Genomic DNA, 18,728 nt, shown 5'->3' with positions numbered 1-18,728 from the left:
TATACACATATGCATGTACATATAAATGCATAGATATGTACATATATATACATATATATACACATATATAAATATATATACACAGACATATGCATATATATATACACATATATATATAAATATATACACATACGTACAGTTATACACACATATATATATATATATATATATATATATATATATAAACGTGTCGTGGTAAAATTTTTAATTCTGAAAAAACAACATATATATTCGATTGAAAATTACCCCTTTTATATATCCGATTTTGTTAAGCAATACATACTTTAATCGAATATATATGTATGTTGTTTTTTCAGAATTTAAAACTTAACCACGAGAGCTATATATTGCTCGATTTTTGAATACTGATCCTTTCTTTTTTGGCTAAGATCTCCTTTAATTATTATCTATCAGGCTTTTTCATCTGAATCCTGTCAGTATCTTATCTCGCTTACACGCACACACACACACACACAAAAACACACACACATATATGTATATATATGTATATATATATACATATATATATATACATACATGACACATATATACATATATACATACAGATATACTTATATATATACATATATACACAGATATACATACACATATACATACACAGTTACATATATACATATATACATATATATGTTTACATATATACACATCTGTAAATGAATACATCTATACATATATATATATACATATATACGGACATATATATACATACATATATACATATATATTTTCATATATATACATATATAGATACATATGCATGCATATATATATACATATATACATACCTATATATACATATAGATACAAATATATGCATATATATACATATCAATACAAATATATATGTACATATACATATATATACAAATATATACATATATATACATATATAGATTCATATATATACATATATAGATAAATAAATATACATATATAGACACATATAGATAGATAGACATACATATATACATACATAGATATATATATATATATACATACATGTACATATATATATACATATAGATATATACATATATAGATGCATATATATACATATATATATACGTATATATGCATGTATATATACATATATAGATACCTATACATACATATATACATACATATATACATATATATACATATACACGCATCCGTATGTACATATATATATATGCATATACATATTTATATACATATATATACATATATACATATATATACATACATATACAGATATATACATATATATATATACATACATATATATACATATATACAAATATATACATATACATATTTATATATTCATATATACACCTATATATATGCGTATATATACATATATATACATATACATACATATATATGCATATATATACATATATATGAATATATATATACATATATATGCATAAATATACATAAATATGTATATATGTACATATATATACATATATACATATATATGCATATATATACACATATACATACGTACATATATATGCATATATGCATATATATATACATAGATGCATGTATATATACATATATATGCATATATGTACATATACACATATATACATATATGTATGCATATATATGCATATATGTATGCATATACATATATACACACATATATATATACACATATATATATATACATATATATACATATGTATACATATATACACATATACATATATATATTCATATATATACATATACACAAACATATATATATACATATATATAAACATATACATGTGCATACATATAGAAACATATACAAATATATGTATGCATATATATACATATATAAACACACATATATACACATATATATACATATATACATATATATACCGATTAATATATACATTTATATACATATATATCAATACATATACATACGTGCATATATACATACATAGATATGTACATACAAATATATACATATATATACATATTTATACATGCATATATATATACAAACATATATATACATAGCGATATATATATACATTTATATACATATATGCATACATATATATACACAGATATATATACATATATATACATATATACATACATATATATACATACATACTTACATACATATACATGTATATACATATATATACATATACATATATATATACATATATACATACATATATACATATATACATATACATATATATATACCCATATACATATACATACATATACATATGTATACATATAAGTTTATATACATATACATATATACATATACATATATATATACATATACATATATATATATATTTATACATATATACGTATACATATATACATATATATATGTATATACAAATATACATACATATATAGATATACACATGTGCATATACATATATATATACATAAAACATGTATGTACACATATATACATATATATATACATATATATATACATATAGCTGCATATATATACATATAGATGCATATATACATATAGATGCATATATATACATATATACATGCATATACATATATACATGCATATACATATGCATATATTTACATATATATATATATACATATATATATATATATATATACAATTTAGACTAAATTAAACCATATGACAGGCAGCGGATGGTCACTCTCTTCTCTTCCTTCTTTTTTTCTTCTTTGTCCCTTACGCGCAGCCGATTGTCAGTTTATTCCCTCTTCTTCCTAGGTTAGGAAACGCGTGTCAAGTTATTTACGGGTAAGGACGTGCATATTTAGGTTTGTATGTGTGTGTGTGTCTGTATGTGTGTGTGCGTGTGTGTTTGTCTGTGTGTTTGTTGTTACGCCGGGTTACCGGAGAGTCGTTTAAGTGTCATAATGTTCTTGTTGTTTTTAAAAAAAAAATCCCTCCCCTACTAACTTTATTCCCACCCTCTCTATAAAATTTATTAAGTGGATTGCTACTACCACCCCCTTCTGGTTTTTGATGGTCGGGGCCCGATTCTTTTTCTTTCCCTATTTCAGTATCAAAAATGTAATTGTCTAGTTTAGATGCGTGAAAATACCATAAGGTTGAAATAAATTATTGCATCGACAATTATGTAATTTCCGTGTTATATTTTATATATATATATATATATATATATATATATATATATATATATATATATATATATATATATATATATGCATGCATGCTGGCATGTCACCTGACATATCCCGGTCGTGAAATGCGCTTTAATATGATAGTTAGATGTTTCAGATTTCGTATCAAATATTATAATATTTTTTTATTTTATATTATAGTATACTGGAAACAATGTATAGTAATAATTTTAAAAGTTTGTAAAAATGACTCAGTGATCACTACCGAGAATAGAAACCAAAACTTTGAGTTTTAGATAGTTTTCTCTCCGCCGTTAATTTCTGTCATATGAAGACATGTTTCTACAATACTAAATTAAAACGCGAACCAGTAGGTCGTACAATATACACGCTTTAAGTAAAATACTTGACAATTTCCGACGATAACCCAGTTTTTGCTTTGCATATATATATTATTGAATTGTTTTCTGCTGAATAATAACAATATTCTTGCTATTTCTTATTTACTATGCTCTTCCTTACTGACTAGGACAACGAGACACAAGTGTCGCAGAACATTCCATGCATTAGTGTTTTCAAGTTTATTTGTATACGCTGACACTCTTGAATGTCACGTATACAAACGCCATAGAAAGCGAAATGATGCATTTCTAGTAATTAGCATGCGATGCACTTTCGTTGCTCGTGACTCGCATTTTTAAATGCATGGCAATGTGCTGATTTCGATGAACATAACCGTCAAACAAGCTGAAAAATAAGCAAAACCGCAGCGTGTGAGTTTAAATTTACCGCCGTAAGCAGTTCAGTTGGAAGTATACGCCAGACTATTAATTTAGAACGACGCAGTGTTAACAGAAATGTTATTGTAATAACAATACATCCAAAAACTGTGAAAGATAAAACAGAAACGCGTTACATATAATTTGGAAATAGATCGATTTCTTTTGGTTTTTGTGCTTTCCAATCAATTGATATTCACACACATATCCGTTTACATTATTGAACAAGTAATTATTTATTTTAATTGCATATAAACACATACACACTGACAATATCGATGTCACAGTCCCAAACAACTTTGGTCTTAATAGAGCAGATCGGGAACAGATAACAAAATATCAGGACCTTAAAAATGGTCTAAAAGCAACATGGTTTCTGAAAGAAATAAACATCATACCAGTTGTGACATTAGCAACTGGCCTAATAAAAAAGAACCTTCCAAAATTCTGTGAAGCAATCCCTGGAAAACCAAGATGTAAGGAAATACAGATAGCAGCCATAAAGGAAACAGTGTCTATTCTTAAAAGAACCCTCGGATATAAATTTAAATTATAATAGAATCAAGTGTTAGCCCCAGGAAGGAGCCCCTTGATCTCTTCAAACTAACAAAAGTAAAATAATTTTTTTAAAAATTATTCAGTCACACACACGCACAAATATTAGTTCCTTGAGTTAAGTCTGCTGATTAGTTAAGTTGCAGATTGCCACTAGCTTATAAATTCACAGCTATTTGTATTAACAAATTCATCTTTAAAGTTTGTCGAAGCAAGATGCGTTCTCGAAAGAAGGGCACTTCATTTTAATTCGGGGCAAGCGAAGATGATGCGCTTGTAGTAAAAAAGAGATATTTTAACAGATAGACATATCGATCATTTTTATGTTGGAGGCTTTTTAAAAATGTGTCCCATCAATTTTCATTTCCAGATTTGTAACCGATATTTAAGACATTAGTAATAGAACTAAGACCCCTCAATTAGTCCAGGATGCATGTAAATATTGATTAATTAATTTGTTTAATAAATTTTCGCGAACCGTCCAGAAAAAGTTCATTTAATTAAAATGAATAGAGGAATAAGCGAGCATTGTTTTTTATTTAAAAAAAATCCTCTCCAGATTTCGAAAATTAGATTAAAACCCTGGAATCAAACAAAAGATTTCCAAATAAGGGAAGTTTCACGAAGAAAATCATTGATATTTATATTGAAGGTCATGGTCAAAATGTACAAAAATACACCAAAGCTGAAAGACAATAAAAACAATCTGTCGTGTTCCGGATTCTTCTTAGATTATTCTGACACATACGTTTTTAGACACACTTGTTCAACGTTTTCCGAAATAAAATGTAAATGTTTATGAAACACATTCTCTTGTAATCATTATAAGGATTTGCTGAAGTAGGGGAGGGCATTAGAAAATAACGACGATTGTTTAAAGGCATTATAAATCCTACCTTCTCAGCAACTTCACATCATACTGAAGTTTATTCGCTGAACACTATTTGAGGTAAGCAGATTATCGTATCCCTAAAGTTTAATCCATATATAACTATATGTTTACCTTACTCTCGTGTTCTTGAATAAATCACCCAACATATGTTACTTTAATCTCTAAAACACAAAACATCTTATATTCTTTCCCCCCTTGAAGTGGACTCAAACTGTATTACTATATAATGACTTTATAACTGCTTTCCTTTCGTTTTATTACTCTTGATAATTATAAATCTATTACTTTATATTTATAAATCTATAATTGTTTCCCCTATTATTTTGTGTAAAACATGTTATATTAATTTTATGGACGCATCTTAAATAGGACGCATCTTGACGATATCTGCCCCCTATCTCTGTCACCGCCGCCGACCTTTGTAGACACTTTGGCCAATTTCTAACTTTCATGACTTACGCTAACCGTCATTTGTTTTCCCATTCTTTTATCTTTTTTTTTATTTTATTCCTTCTAACAAACAAATTTTTCTTGATATCTTCAATCCCATTTTCCTTCTCGCTTTTTAAATTCTAATTCTAATTTTAATTTATTTATTAAAATATACTTTTTCTCTTCCCCCTATCTTCTCATTTCTTTTTCTTTCTCCGCAATATCCTCTCTTTATCCATTACTCAAACACTCGGTTTTAAATATCCATATGTAATCAAAAATCTGTTATTATAATTTATTTTGGCTTTAATTGTCTGATGACATGGGCTGGATAATTTGTTTGTACCGTCTATACGGAAATCTTGTAATAATTTAATCAAATATTCCCGAGGTTAAAATAATAAAACCTGTTTAGCTCTACCAGCGTATGAAGCACTTTTTCTTTGTTTTTCACACGAACACACACATACATATATATATATATATATATATATATATATATATATATATATATATATATATATATATATATATACTAGCAAAAATGCCCGTCGTTCACTGGGTGCAAAAACAGCGTACAGAAAATGGACTCTGAGTTATGAAACTATGATAGGTAATGAAAAGAAAGGGTTGTAAAGAGATAGCTTTGAATTTGGGGGTATCAAAACCAAAGCAACATATGATGAAAGTAAAAATAAAATAGATAAACCCTATAATTCATTAAACCATACCTGTTCACACTGCAACACTTATCAGAATATTATGTGGATCTATATGAAAAAACCTTGTTAAACCTTGTTGACATATTTCCATTCTATCGAGGTCAGGCGCGAACGAACACCCCATAATTTTATTATACCATATTACTTCAAACTGAAACAAAATTATCAAAGTATACTTAGGCAGATAGATATAAAAAGTCCTCATTAAAATATGTGCCTATTTCCATTCTATGGAGGCCAGGTGTGAACGCAACCCTCACAATTTTATTATACCATCCCTATTCAAGTTCAAACATACTTATCAAAGTATTCTTATGTACATCTATATCAAAAACACTTGTAAAATATTTTTTTTTTAATTTTAATTTTTTTATTTCCATACTTTGCGGACCAGGCGCGAACGCAGACCCCGCAATTTTAATGCACCACCATTCTGCCAGATCAAACATACCCATTCCTGTTTCCTGATACATCTTATATCATTATATGTAATCAGTTTTCTAAAATAGTCAACCATATAGGAGCCTATCCGTGACCAGACACACACAGACGTTCAGTTTGACATTATATATATATATATATATATATATATATATATATATATATATATATATATATATATATATATATATATAGTCAGTTATAAAATATTTATGGTAATTAAGCTACACAGCATATTCCGCGTTTTATCCACGCTAGGATTTGTCAGGCTTATGCGACGAGTTATGGTTGCTCCGTGTTTCTATTGAATTTTTAGTTAGCCAATAAGTTTCCTAGTTTCCACCGCTCCCTTCCTAATCAGGCAATGGGCAGGCACTTACAGGACAAAATCCCAGTTGACCTTGGGTTAAACCCTTACTGTGTGTGTGGTTTTTTTAGCGGGAAGCGGAGATATCTTGTTATATATATATATGTTTTTATTAGTTTTTGTTAGCGATACTTTCTTGAATTAATTTAAGTATTTATACAAAAGTGCATTTTTACGGTTGGGCATACTTTTCCCTTTCACCAAACTGGTACCCCCTAAATGGAGAGCGGCATATATATTTTTATTTTTAAAATATTATTATAAACTGACACGTGTTTCGTCATCCACGACTCATCAGAGTGGCCGAATGCACTTTCGTATAAATACTTGAATGCATTCAAGAAAGTATCACGAACAAAAAATAAAAAAACATCTACATAAAAGTGATACATTTATTAGTCCTGCGAGGTTTTTAATTCTAATTTAATTTTAATTTCGCTTTTGTACAATAGATGTGCATGTAAAAAAGTGCTCGTCATAACTCTTTGTTCAATTCATTTATTTTCAACTTCTTTTAAATAACGATGTATTCGGGATCAACAGATCTATTAAGAGTTTTATGGTTTCAGAGAATTTAAAGTCATACCTTTTTTCGCGGTAAAACATAATACTCGAATGTGTGGTGTTCTCTAGATCCTAGTAATAAGCGGATTTTCTGCAAGTCTTCCCAATCGGCCAAAGCAACATTAAGCTAATTGTCATACCTTCTCACATACGATGCAAGAGCTATGCTTTCTTCGTTGTCGGCATTTTTCGATTGTAACAAAGTAATCTCGCCTTAGCTAGCGACAATTCTGCATATTTTTCTGATGAGATGTGACGCAAGTTCGGAAGTTCCGAAAATAGGAGAGTACCTTAAGAGAAGAGCATTCTGGGGCTGCAGATAAAAGCCTTCGGATCAATCAGGCAGGAAATGGCCAACGATATTGCTAAGTTTCATGCTGACTGGTTTTCGAATCTTTCGGCGTCAGGATTATAAGTATTTATTTGCTTGCCATGAAAGCAAAGTTTGCCACTCGGTTTTTTTTTAATGTGGGATACGTCAGCATTATTTCCCATGAGATCATGTGTCTTGGTTTATTTATAATAATTAGAAGAGTCCATTTCTAGTGAAAGGTTAATTTCCTATAATAGTATTCTTCCGGAATCTTCCTAAGTAATAGTGTGTGCGGTCTGATTGTCTTACATAAAGTCGGTTTATAAGGTTATTTACGTATTCACAATATTTTTGGTACCCCAATAAAAAGAGTGTGGACCTGTAAATTCGCCATTTGACGTTCGTCCGTTCGTCTGTCTGCACTTTTCTCAATAACTACGCGTTTAAATTATTTTAAATTTTGCACAAACATTAACATGATATAAGTAAAAAGGATAAGAACGGATTTTCCGGGAAATCCCTCGTTGCCCCGCCTTGAGAACCATTCTGGGTTAAAATTACTAAAATTTACACATTTGTGCTTATTTAAAAAAATTGATTCCTTGTATTTTAATAAAACTTTCTGAAAAGTTCTAACTAACTGATTTCTATATAATTTTTTTTTTGTCTATACTTCGCGACAACTCTTTGATGTGTTCAGGGCCCCATTTAGGGCTAATAAAAACACTTCGTTTTTAGGACTATTTTATCATATTTGTACACAATTTTCTGTGTATGTCTATTTAGCAGTTTTGCATGATGCTGAACTAAAATTAAAATATGTTAAGGCCTTTGGGGACTTTTGGGGCTAAATGGAAGGGGGCAAATGCTAGACTTAATCATTTCTTTTTTTGCATGGTGCAGAACTCAAATTTACATATGTTAAGGCCTAAAACTTCACCGTGTGTATATTGTCACCAGGATTTGACGCACCCTGGGGATATTGGGGCTTACTGGGGAGGGGGAAACTTAACTTAGTTTTTTTTTATGCCTCGTCCACTGTGCACTCAAGGATGACCATGCATACTTCACTTTGTTTTATTATTATTATTTAAACAATGGTTTTCCTTATATTTATATTTTTAAACATGTGCATAGTTCATCTTGTTTATGTTCTTTTAATGTTTTTTTTTATTTAATTCCATCGAAATGGTGATTAAATTTCGTTGATGTACATTTAAAAAAGAACTTATCTTTCGAGTGACTTGCTTAGCAAAATCAAATGACAATTGTTCACATTCTGTTTTGCTTTCATTTTTCTAATAATTTAAAGTATTTTTTCCATTTTGGCATTTTTTTTTCCTGTTTTAATGTCAAAATTCTTTTCGCGCGCGCCAAATATATTATATTTCACGTTTTCGTTTTTATTCTATTTTTGTCTACTGTCATCTTATTTTATTCATCATACGGAATGCAGTGTTGCACATTGGTTCGTGCTATGTGTGTCAACACGAGTGCCTACTTACAAAATATACGTGCACCCTCATCTTTACAACAAAAAAATATCGGTCTATATCTGCAACCTTTCCAAAACCCATGTTTATTTAGCTGAAGTACAATTATTTTTCTAAGTGGATAAAAGTGATATGTTTAAACAAATATTTCTAGACAGCTTTCCATTTGTCTTAGTTTTCATTACTTGACATCGCGTTTTTTTCCTTTTTTTATAGTCTGTACTTTCTTTTATTCCACTGTCGCCACCATTTCTAACTTGTTTATCTATTTTGACGATGCGTCCTCGCAAACGTATAACGTGTATATCTACCGGTCTATTTGGCACTCTTCTATTTGTAAATACAATACACTCTCATCGTGCCAGAAAAATTATCCATTGATCCCTAAAAAAACTACTTTTTTTCGTAATCCAACAAAATTAAGTTCGAATAATTTTCATTCTACGCTTCATTTATCCGCCAAGACTGAGTTAAGAATTTCCCCAAATCTCGTGTTATATCCGTGTTATATACAGAACATTATAATGATCGCCTCATCAGTAAGTGGTTTTATGCTTAACTGTTTTCGCATTCAAAAGCCGTAAAATCTGTATATATTTTCTAAGCGGTTATATTCAGAAAGTATATCCGAAAAACCTCAAAAGATTTATGAACTTTATATAAAAACCTTCCAGTGCTCAGAGATGAAAGTACCAGGGACATCGACAATTCTGAACGTCATATTTAAATATACTTACCAAATAAATGGCTTTTAAAATGTCGGATATGAATGAATAAGTCTAGAAGGAAAATCTTGGCTAGTGTGATTTGTTTTTTTTTATTAGATATGATAAAAATGCATCGAAGTAAGTTTATCGTTTGCGGAATCTCTCGAATAGCAGACTGTATGAGGATATACGTATTCCTCGTCTTTAATAAAGTAGTAAGAAAATCGAAGCAATGTTTTTATCACTAAAACGAAAACTTAAAGAAGGAATTTTATTTAATTCCGACAATACATTGTTATGAGAATTTATATAACGTTACCCAACATGTTGGAGCTTCAATCAGCAAAGAAGACAGAGAATGGTAAAAAAGAAGTTCAAATGTATTCAAAGTTTGGCCAACGATATTTATTTTATATCTAGCCGCCACGCGTGACTTATCATTATGACGATGACGTCTATCACGTGACTGTACTCGAACGTGCTCTCGAACGGCATCCCATTTTCTACAGTCATCGTCTTCTTTAATGTACTCTCCCGATTTTATAATATTCGTTTTCATTACCTTTAAGTCATTTAGCTCACAGTTCGGTATTTGCATATAGTCGCTCGCACTATGTTATATCTAGATAGTTGGCCGCCTTAAAGTTTTAATATAATTACTTTTTGTCGGTCACAATTAAGTTCAGAAAACATCATGCGCATGCTGCAAAGCCGTATCTGATGACTGTTTGTTTCACGTACATTGTTTTCGGACTTTTTTATTCACTATCTTTTATCTTAGATATTTAAATTTCTACTGCTTATTCTTGTTCGATTTTCTGATTTCATAGTTAGATTTTTCTCTCTGGTACATTCTTTCTTTTTTAATAGCCGAATTATTTTATCTGCCACATCCGTATTTTTATCTCTCGGTAAGAGTTCACATCATTGTTTAGACCTGATTTAATGTCGACTTTTTAATCTGCCCATTAATATTCTCTTATGTGCATTACCGCTCGGTCGATTCCCCTTCCATTGTTATTTAAGTTAAATGAACTAGACCGATATCCAATCCATTGCTTCCCTATCGAAAGATATTTAAAGCAAGAACTCACTTTGTCTACACAACGATATTGGACCTTTTTTCTCGCTTCTTTCTAAAAAAACTGAAGAGGGTCGTCTGTAGAGTGTTGTCCTCTTTCCAGTTAATATATATCTAGAAATATTCTAAATCCTTCGCAAGAAATTTCTGGCTGTTGAATCAACTGTGGGGGATAGCTTTTTTTCTGCAGATTACAACATTTTCATCTTCAAATTTGATGTAAATTTGTTGGAATTTGAGGCCCTGTCCGTGGGGCATTAGAATACGCCGACTGCCCCACCCCTGCAGAGGGTAAAAGTCCCTCAATGGGGGTCCTGGATATAACCTTAAACTATATCCAGCGGTGATGCCCCAGCTTGTGGGCTTTGGGAGGTGTGGAGCCACCCTTAAATTACCATTGCGCCCAGGTCCACTCTGACCCGGAGTGGTAGTACCTATTCGGGTCCCAACTATGGGTTAAATAGAAACCGACGTGAAGACAACAAATATATTCTATTAAAAAATGTTTTTCTTCAAAATCTTTGGATTCGGCATTAAATAACCAGAAAAGGGTTGATATGCCGTAAAACAAAACCAACAAACCAACCAACGTCGGAATTTGAGGAAAATATTTTATCTCTTTGCAGCTTTTCTATTAAACTATTATTTAATTAGATCATTGCATTATACAGGGGTATTTTAAAATGTATTTCATTCGACTTCAAAAAACATTATTTGTTTACTTTATTTAACTTGCAAACTGACTTACTCAAATAGCTTTTTTATCGTTTTCTTAATTTTTCTACTTTTCTTTTGCGTCTTTCCCATCTAATGTTTTCTATTTTATTCATTCATGACACATTTTATTCGATAATTTCTATTGTTCACATAAACTAAGGCGATATTTAATATAATATTTTTTTAGATAGAATTACATAAACCGTTGGAATTATGTCTCATTATATTGGATCAAATACTGCAGCGGATTTCATTTTGATATTACTTTTGTATACACATCATACATTTTCCTTGCGAATTTTGAAAATTCCAATGTCAATATCATCTCAAAATGTCAATGCCTAAAAAAAATATAACAATAGATACTTTTATTTGATATTTAGTAAATACTTGATTTTAAATATGGTGTCTTCGGTATTTGCTTATTTATATATATTAAAAAAGGAATTGGCATGTGTATTAGTTCGTTTATTATTTCCTTTATTTCTATTTTGTAACTCGTCGGTTATTTATCATTAGTATAGGTTTTTATTTGTGCCTTACAAATAGTGATTTTCCTGAGTTTTCTTACCGTTTTTTTTTTCTAATTACGTGTGTTTTTTTCGTTGAATTTTTATCCCCAATTCTAAACCATTCACCTATTTTATTTGTGTCTTCTCTTAACTAATTAGCCTGAGTTTTCACAATATCATCCACTTTGTTATGTTTTCCTTTTTTATGAACTGTCTCTTTATTGTCCAAATTTTCATATATATATATATATATATATATATATATATATATATATATATGTATATATATATATATATTTGTGGCTTTTTTCACTGATGGTTACTTAACATCGTCTAAAATTTTATTTGGCTTTTGTCTATCTTACCTTGATCATCATCTTTCCACATATACCGTTTGTCTATCTAACCTTGATCATCACTCTTTCCACATATACCGTTTGTCTATCTTACCTTGATCATCACTCTTTCCACATATACCGTTTGTCTATCTTACCTTGATCATCACTCTTTCCACATATACCGTTTGTCTATCTTACCTTGATCATCACTCTTTCCACATATACTGTTTGTCTATTTTACCTTGATCATCACTCTTTCCACATATACCGTTTGTCTATCTTACCTTAATCATCACATTTCTACAAATACCGTTTGTCTATCTTACCTTGACCATCACTCTTTCCACGTATACCGTTTGTCTCCATTCTTCACTAATATTCTCCTTCGGTGTCCACATTTTCACCCATTTGTTAGCTATTTACGCCAGTTTTTTTTGTGCATGCCCCTTTTTTCTTTTATTATTCTAAAGCAAATGCTGTGGTGTAATCTGTTTTATCAGTTCTTCAACATGTTCTCGATTTGGACTGAACTACTTCATCGATTTCTCGTATTCTTAAATAATATCATAATTTTATACTTTTTATTTTAATACGGCAGAATCAAGTTGATACACCGGTTCTCGCCAGATCACCGAGGGTAAGCAATATTGAAACTTGCCAGTACCATATGGGTAGCCATTTGGGAAGTCGAGGCGCTGTATATACCGCGAGGTAGAATATTAAGTATAGAAACTGACGCGGTGTATCCTTCTCTCGAGGGTATATGGGACTCTCTTAATCCGTGGTAGGAACCCCGTCTTGTGATGGCATCACAACAAAAATACTTTTTATCACCCTGGCGAAGCATCAAGTATTCAGCTACTTACAAGATTCGATTTACACTAACAAACTCGTGTATTGAGTTCAATCTCGGCTACGTCCGCGCGAGATGTTTACTTTAGCAATATTGTATTTTATTACTTATATCATTTTTTTTAGTTTAGCAGTATCTAACGTTTATTTCTTACAATATCATATCTTTATTTTTTCAAGTATCATATATTTATGGGTTTACAGTAGCATATGTTCATTCCTTAGAAATATGGTACTTTTATGGTCTTTATTAGCTTTTCCTTATTTTAAATACAATATTTTTATGCTTTAGCAATAATATATTTTAGTCTGTAACAATACGATACTTGTTATTCTCTCTTAAGATAAGGCTTTATTCTTTAGTAATATGCGTTTATTTTTTATTTATTTTTTGCTGACTATTATCTTTCGTAGTTGTTGTATCACGACGTTTCGGCGAACTATTTCTATGGCCTTCGCCAGGTGGTAATCGCGACCGGAAAGAAACTTCGATTCTCCTAACTGCATACTCAGCATATACTGCCTTCCATAGTTGTCGTATTGAAGCAGACACAAATAGACCCCTTTTCTTCTGGGACCGGAAGCTGTCTGGTCCCGAGGGGTTAATTCGTATTCATGTGCAAGTTCTCAGATTGGACAGTTTTATCACTCACTCAGAGGAAGCGAATGCACGAGAAGAAAAGGGATCTATTTGTGTCTGCTACATAACCCCCTGCTTATTTAGTATGTGTATGATTATGCCGTGTGTATGTTGGAGAAATGTGTGGCTCAGGTGTTAATGTGTCCAGAAAGGCTCTTTTTACCCTATCTACCGATACTGTCTCTTTTTTACCACTAATGTCTAGGATAAAAAAAAATATTAGTGCGTGAAAGCACGCGATAAGGGCCAGTGTAAGGTGGAGTTAGAGGGGCTTTTACTGCGTCCTTTTTAAGGAACACGTGAGTCCATGTTCTATGTCATTCGGAACCAAAGATTTAATGGTATGTTACCTAGGGTACATCGGCGGTAGCTTACTGAGATAAGCTCGTAGTCTGTTGACATTAAGAGCTGTGTGAGTTGATATATCCTCTATCGGGGTCAGCATCTGACCTGGCAACGATAGAGATGCTCCATAGACCAGTTCGGCTGCGGAATATCCCAGGTCCTCCTTGATTGATGCCCGACAGCCAAATTGGATGACCGGTATGTACTCGCTCCATCGCTGTTGGTCGGGGTAAGCGCGTAATGCAGCTTTCAATTGGCGATGGAAGCGTTCTATCATCCCATTCAGAGCAGGGTGATAGCTTGTTGTCCGAATGCGAGTGATCCCGAGGATCTTGGACAGTTCCCGGAATAGGTGGGATTCGAATTGTGCACCACGATCAGTGCTGATCGTAGTGGGAACTCCGTAACGCAATATCAAGCCTGATATAAGGGCTCGCGCTACAGATTCAGCCGAAATGTCACTAAGTGGGATGGCTTCTGGCCACCGTGTGAAAAGGTCTATGCAGGTCAGGAGATAAGTGAATCCCTGACTGACCGGCCATGGTTCAACCAAGTCAATGTGAACATGGCTAAACCGAGCGTCTGGGGTGCTTTGATTTATTTGCTTCCCCACTGAGCAAATTAGGCACAAGGCCGTTTTTTAATGTGGAGAGAGAAGGAAGGGGGAGGGAAAGGGGGTACTAGCTCCCGAGAGGTGGGAAATGGGAGCTGGATTAGAAACTGTTGGTATGAAGGGCTGCCCCTTCAGTGACCAAGTTCAGATATGGGGGGTTACCCCCACATATGGTCTTTGCTAGTCATAGCTAGTGTTTGCTTGCAGCATCTGTCGGAATAGATACTACACTTTGATCTTCTCCCCCGTGCCGCCGAAGCGGGGGAGGGCTGAATGTTCCAAGGGGTGCGCGGATATGCTCGTGCACCTTTGACTGTTGGCAGGATACACAGGAACATGACCAAGCAGTGATCTCACGCCTCATGATAGGCCAGAAAAATCTAACTGTAATCAGCTTTACTGTGGCTTTGCGTCCGGGGTGTGCCAGGTTGTGTAGTGTCGAAAACAACTCTACGGTGGGTCGTTGGAACGAATGGTCGAGGTGAATTCGTTGAGGTGTCACAGATGATCTGCGTGTCAGAAGTAGGCACGGGCAGATATGCGAATTTGCAAGTCGCGAATTCAGGTGACGATGGATCCAACGTGTCCAGACTTGGCTGGTCTAAGGCCATCTGTTGCAAATCGATATCCGATGGTGAGGACAGAGAATTAATGGGCAGGTGAGACAATGCGTCTGCTGCTGCGTTCTGCTCACCCGCGATATGTCGGATATCGCAAGTAAACTTCGAAACAAAGTCCAAATGACGTGTTTCGCAGGGAGAATATTATGCGTATGTAAGCGGACGGTGATTGGTGTAGATCACAAATTTTCGGCCCTCGAGTGAATGTTGGAAGTGTTTCACTGCGAGGTACATTGCCAGTAGTTGCATCAACGACCAGTGAAAACTGGGGATCGGGTACAGGATGTGCCCGCAAAGATGTCGTCGCTAGTTTATTTTTCACTTCAGCAAATGCTCTAAGTTGGATCTCCTCGTTTTTTCTGATCGTTTTTCTTCTTCCTGTTACGTAACAGGTCGGAAAGTAGAGCTAAGAGAGCCGCACAGTGCGGGATAAAGCGTCTGTAGTAATTCAACAGACCAAGGAAGTGCCTAAGTTGGCGAAGTGAAGTGGGCGGTTGAAGGTCTTGTAGAGCCTTCACCTTTTCCGGCAACGGAGATATACCGTCTGGGCTGATAATGTGGCCCAGGAAAACTAGTGACGTAACATCGAAAACGCATTTACCAGGGTTAATCCTCAATTGCTGAAACCGTTCAAAAAGTAGGCGGAGGTGAGTGACGTGTTCCTCAGGTGAGGCACTAGCCACGAGAATGTCGTCTATATAGTTATAGACGAAATCTAAATCACGCACTACTTCATCCATAAAGCGCTGAAAAGTACTGGTAGCGTTACGTAGGCCGAAAGGCATAATAGGAAATTCAAACGCTCCAAATGGAGTTGTAACCGTAGTTTTGGGTATGTAAGCCGGATTCACCGGGATCTGATGGTAAGCCTTAACCAGATCTAGCTTAGAGAAGGTCTTACATCCATGCAGAGAGGAAGCAAAGTCCTGAATATGCGGGATTGGGTAACGATCAGGTACCGTCATGGCATTGAGTCGTCTATAGTCCCGAGTCGGACGCCAATCTCCGTCTCGTTTTGGGACCATATGCAGAGGGGAAGCCCAAGGACTGGACGAGGGGTGTATAATTCCCAACTGTAGCATATGATTAAATTCTGCCTTCGCTGCTTTAAGTTTATCCACAGGAAGGCGACGAGGGCGTGAGAACACAGGAGCACCTGTGGTTGCAATGTGATGTTTTGTGGTGTGTGTGTGTTTGCTCACCACAAAATTTAAATTGGTTAACTCCGGGTAGGAGTGTAGCACCTCGTGGTATGGGTCATTCGCAGCGGCAATGAAAAATACCGGGCTGATAGATGGGGCATTAGATAACGAGCCAGGGACGGACAGTTACGTGCTAGCGTCTATTAGCCAGCGTCTGCGCATGTCGACCATTAAATTAAAATTATGCAAGAAATCCGCGCCTAATATGGGGTACGGTAGATCTGCTACGGTGAAAACCCACGTAAAGTCTCTCCGTAAATTCAAGTCCAGAGAACGTGAAATTTGACCGTACGTGGGGATAGGCGAATGGTTCACCGCTTGCAGTGTTATCAATGACACTGGTGGCCTTTCTTTAAGTAGCCTAAGTGGCCATATGCTACAAGCAGCGCCAGTGTCTACCAAGCAACGTGCTTGAGATTTTACGTCAGTGACGAAATAGGCACGGTTATTTGCATTTTGTGGAAGGTTTGCCGTGCTCGTCTTTCCACAATTTAGTTTCCCTGGTTGTTAAAAGTGCAGGGCATTTTACAGTTCCGTGCTTCAGCGCCATAGCGACTATGATAAAAACATAGTCCCGGCATGTTTTCACGGCGACGGTGGTGCGGGGAAGATAAGCGGCTTTTGTAGCGGCGTCTGGGTGAGTGTGACCTGCCCATATTGAGCTTGCTCACCTCTCTAGTGAGGCGTTCGATGGCCGTTAGTATAGCCACCGATGTAGCATCCTGTCTTCAATCTGAGGTGCCCGCGGGTACCTCAGCAGGCTGTTGTGTAATCGCCGCCGTGGTAGGCCCCCTCACAAAGTCCATGACCTTGTCCGTCGATGCTGCTACTACATCGACAGTGTGTTTTTCTAACATTGGCGCAAGTATTACCTTTACCTGCGCCGGCAGCCTTGAGAAAAAAAGCTGCTTGATTAAGGCACTGTCAGGAGGGACGTCCTCTGCCAGTTCCCTCATTCTACGGAGTAGTTCCGTCGGGCTGTGGTCGTTTGAAAACGCTTTTCCGCCGACACGGACGTCCGTAGTAGCACCTCCCGTTTTATGCTATCATAAGTGGAGTTAAACGGGGTGTCCGTTTTAAGTCCTTGACCGCAGGAGTCAATGACGCGGGGAAGGCACTGAATAAAATGTGCAGCTTCGTTAGCTCTGACACGTTGTTCGCCGCAAAATAAGACTCGAGTTGAGCAAACCAAATCCGAACGTCACCGGCGAAGGCAGGCAACGTTGTCATCGTCACAACCGAAAGTAGATACAACATATTTAAAAAAATATATAATCTATCAGAAATGTGAAAGGACGCCGAATGTGGACCACGTGGAGAAGAAAGGAGAAATATGGAGAAAATCTTTAAACAGAGACATTACAAAAAAAATGTAACAGGCTAACGGGGGAGGAGAAGAAAGAAACAAAATTACCATGAA

This window comes from Euprymna scolopes, chromosome 5, assembly GCF_053919585.1.
Source record: "Euprymna scolopes isolate OS-2025 chromosome 5, ASM5391958v1, whole genome shotgun sequence".
NCBI classification, from domain to species: domain Eukaryota; kingdom Metazoa; phylum Mollusca; class Cephalopoda; order Sepiida; family Sepiolidae; genus Euprymna; species Euprymna scolopes.
The sequence above is the reverse complement of the archived record's forward strand: the minus strand, read 5'-3'. Positions refer to the sequence as shown.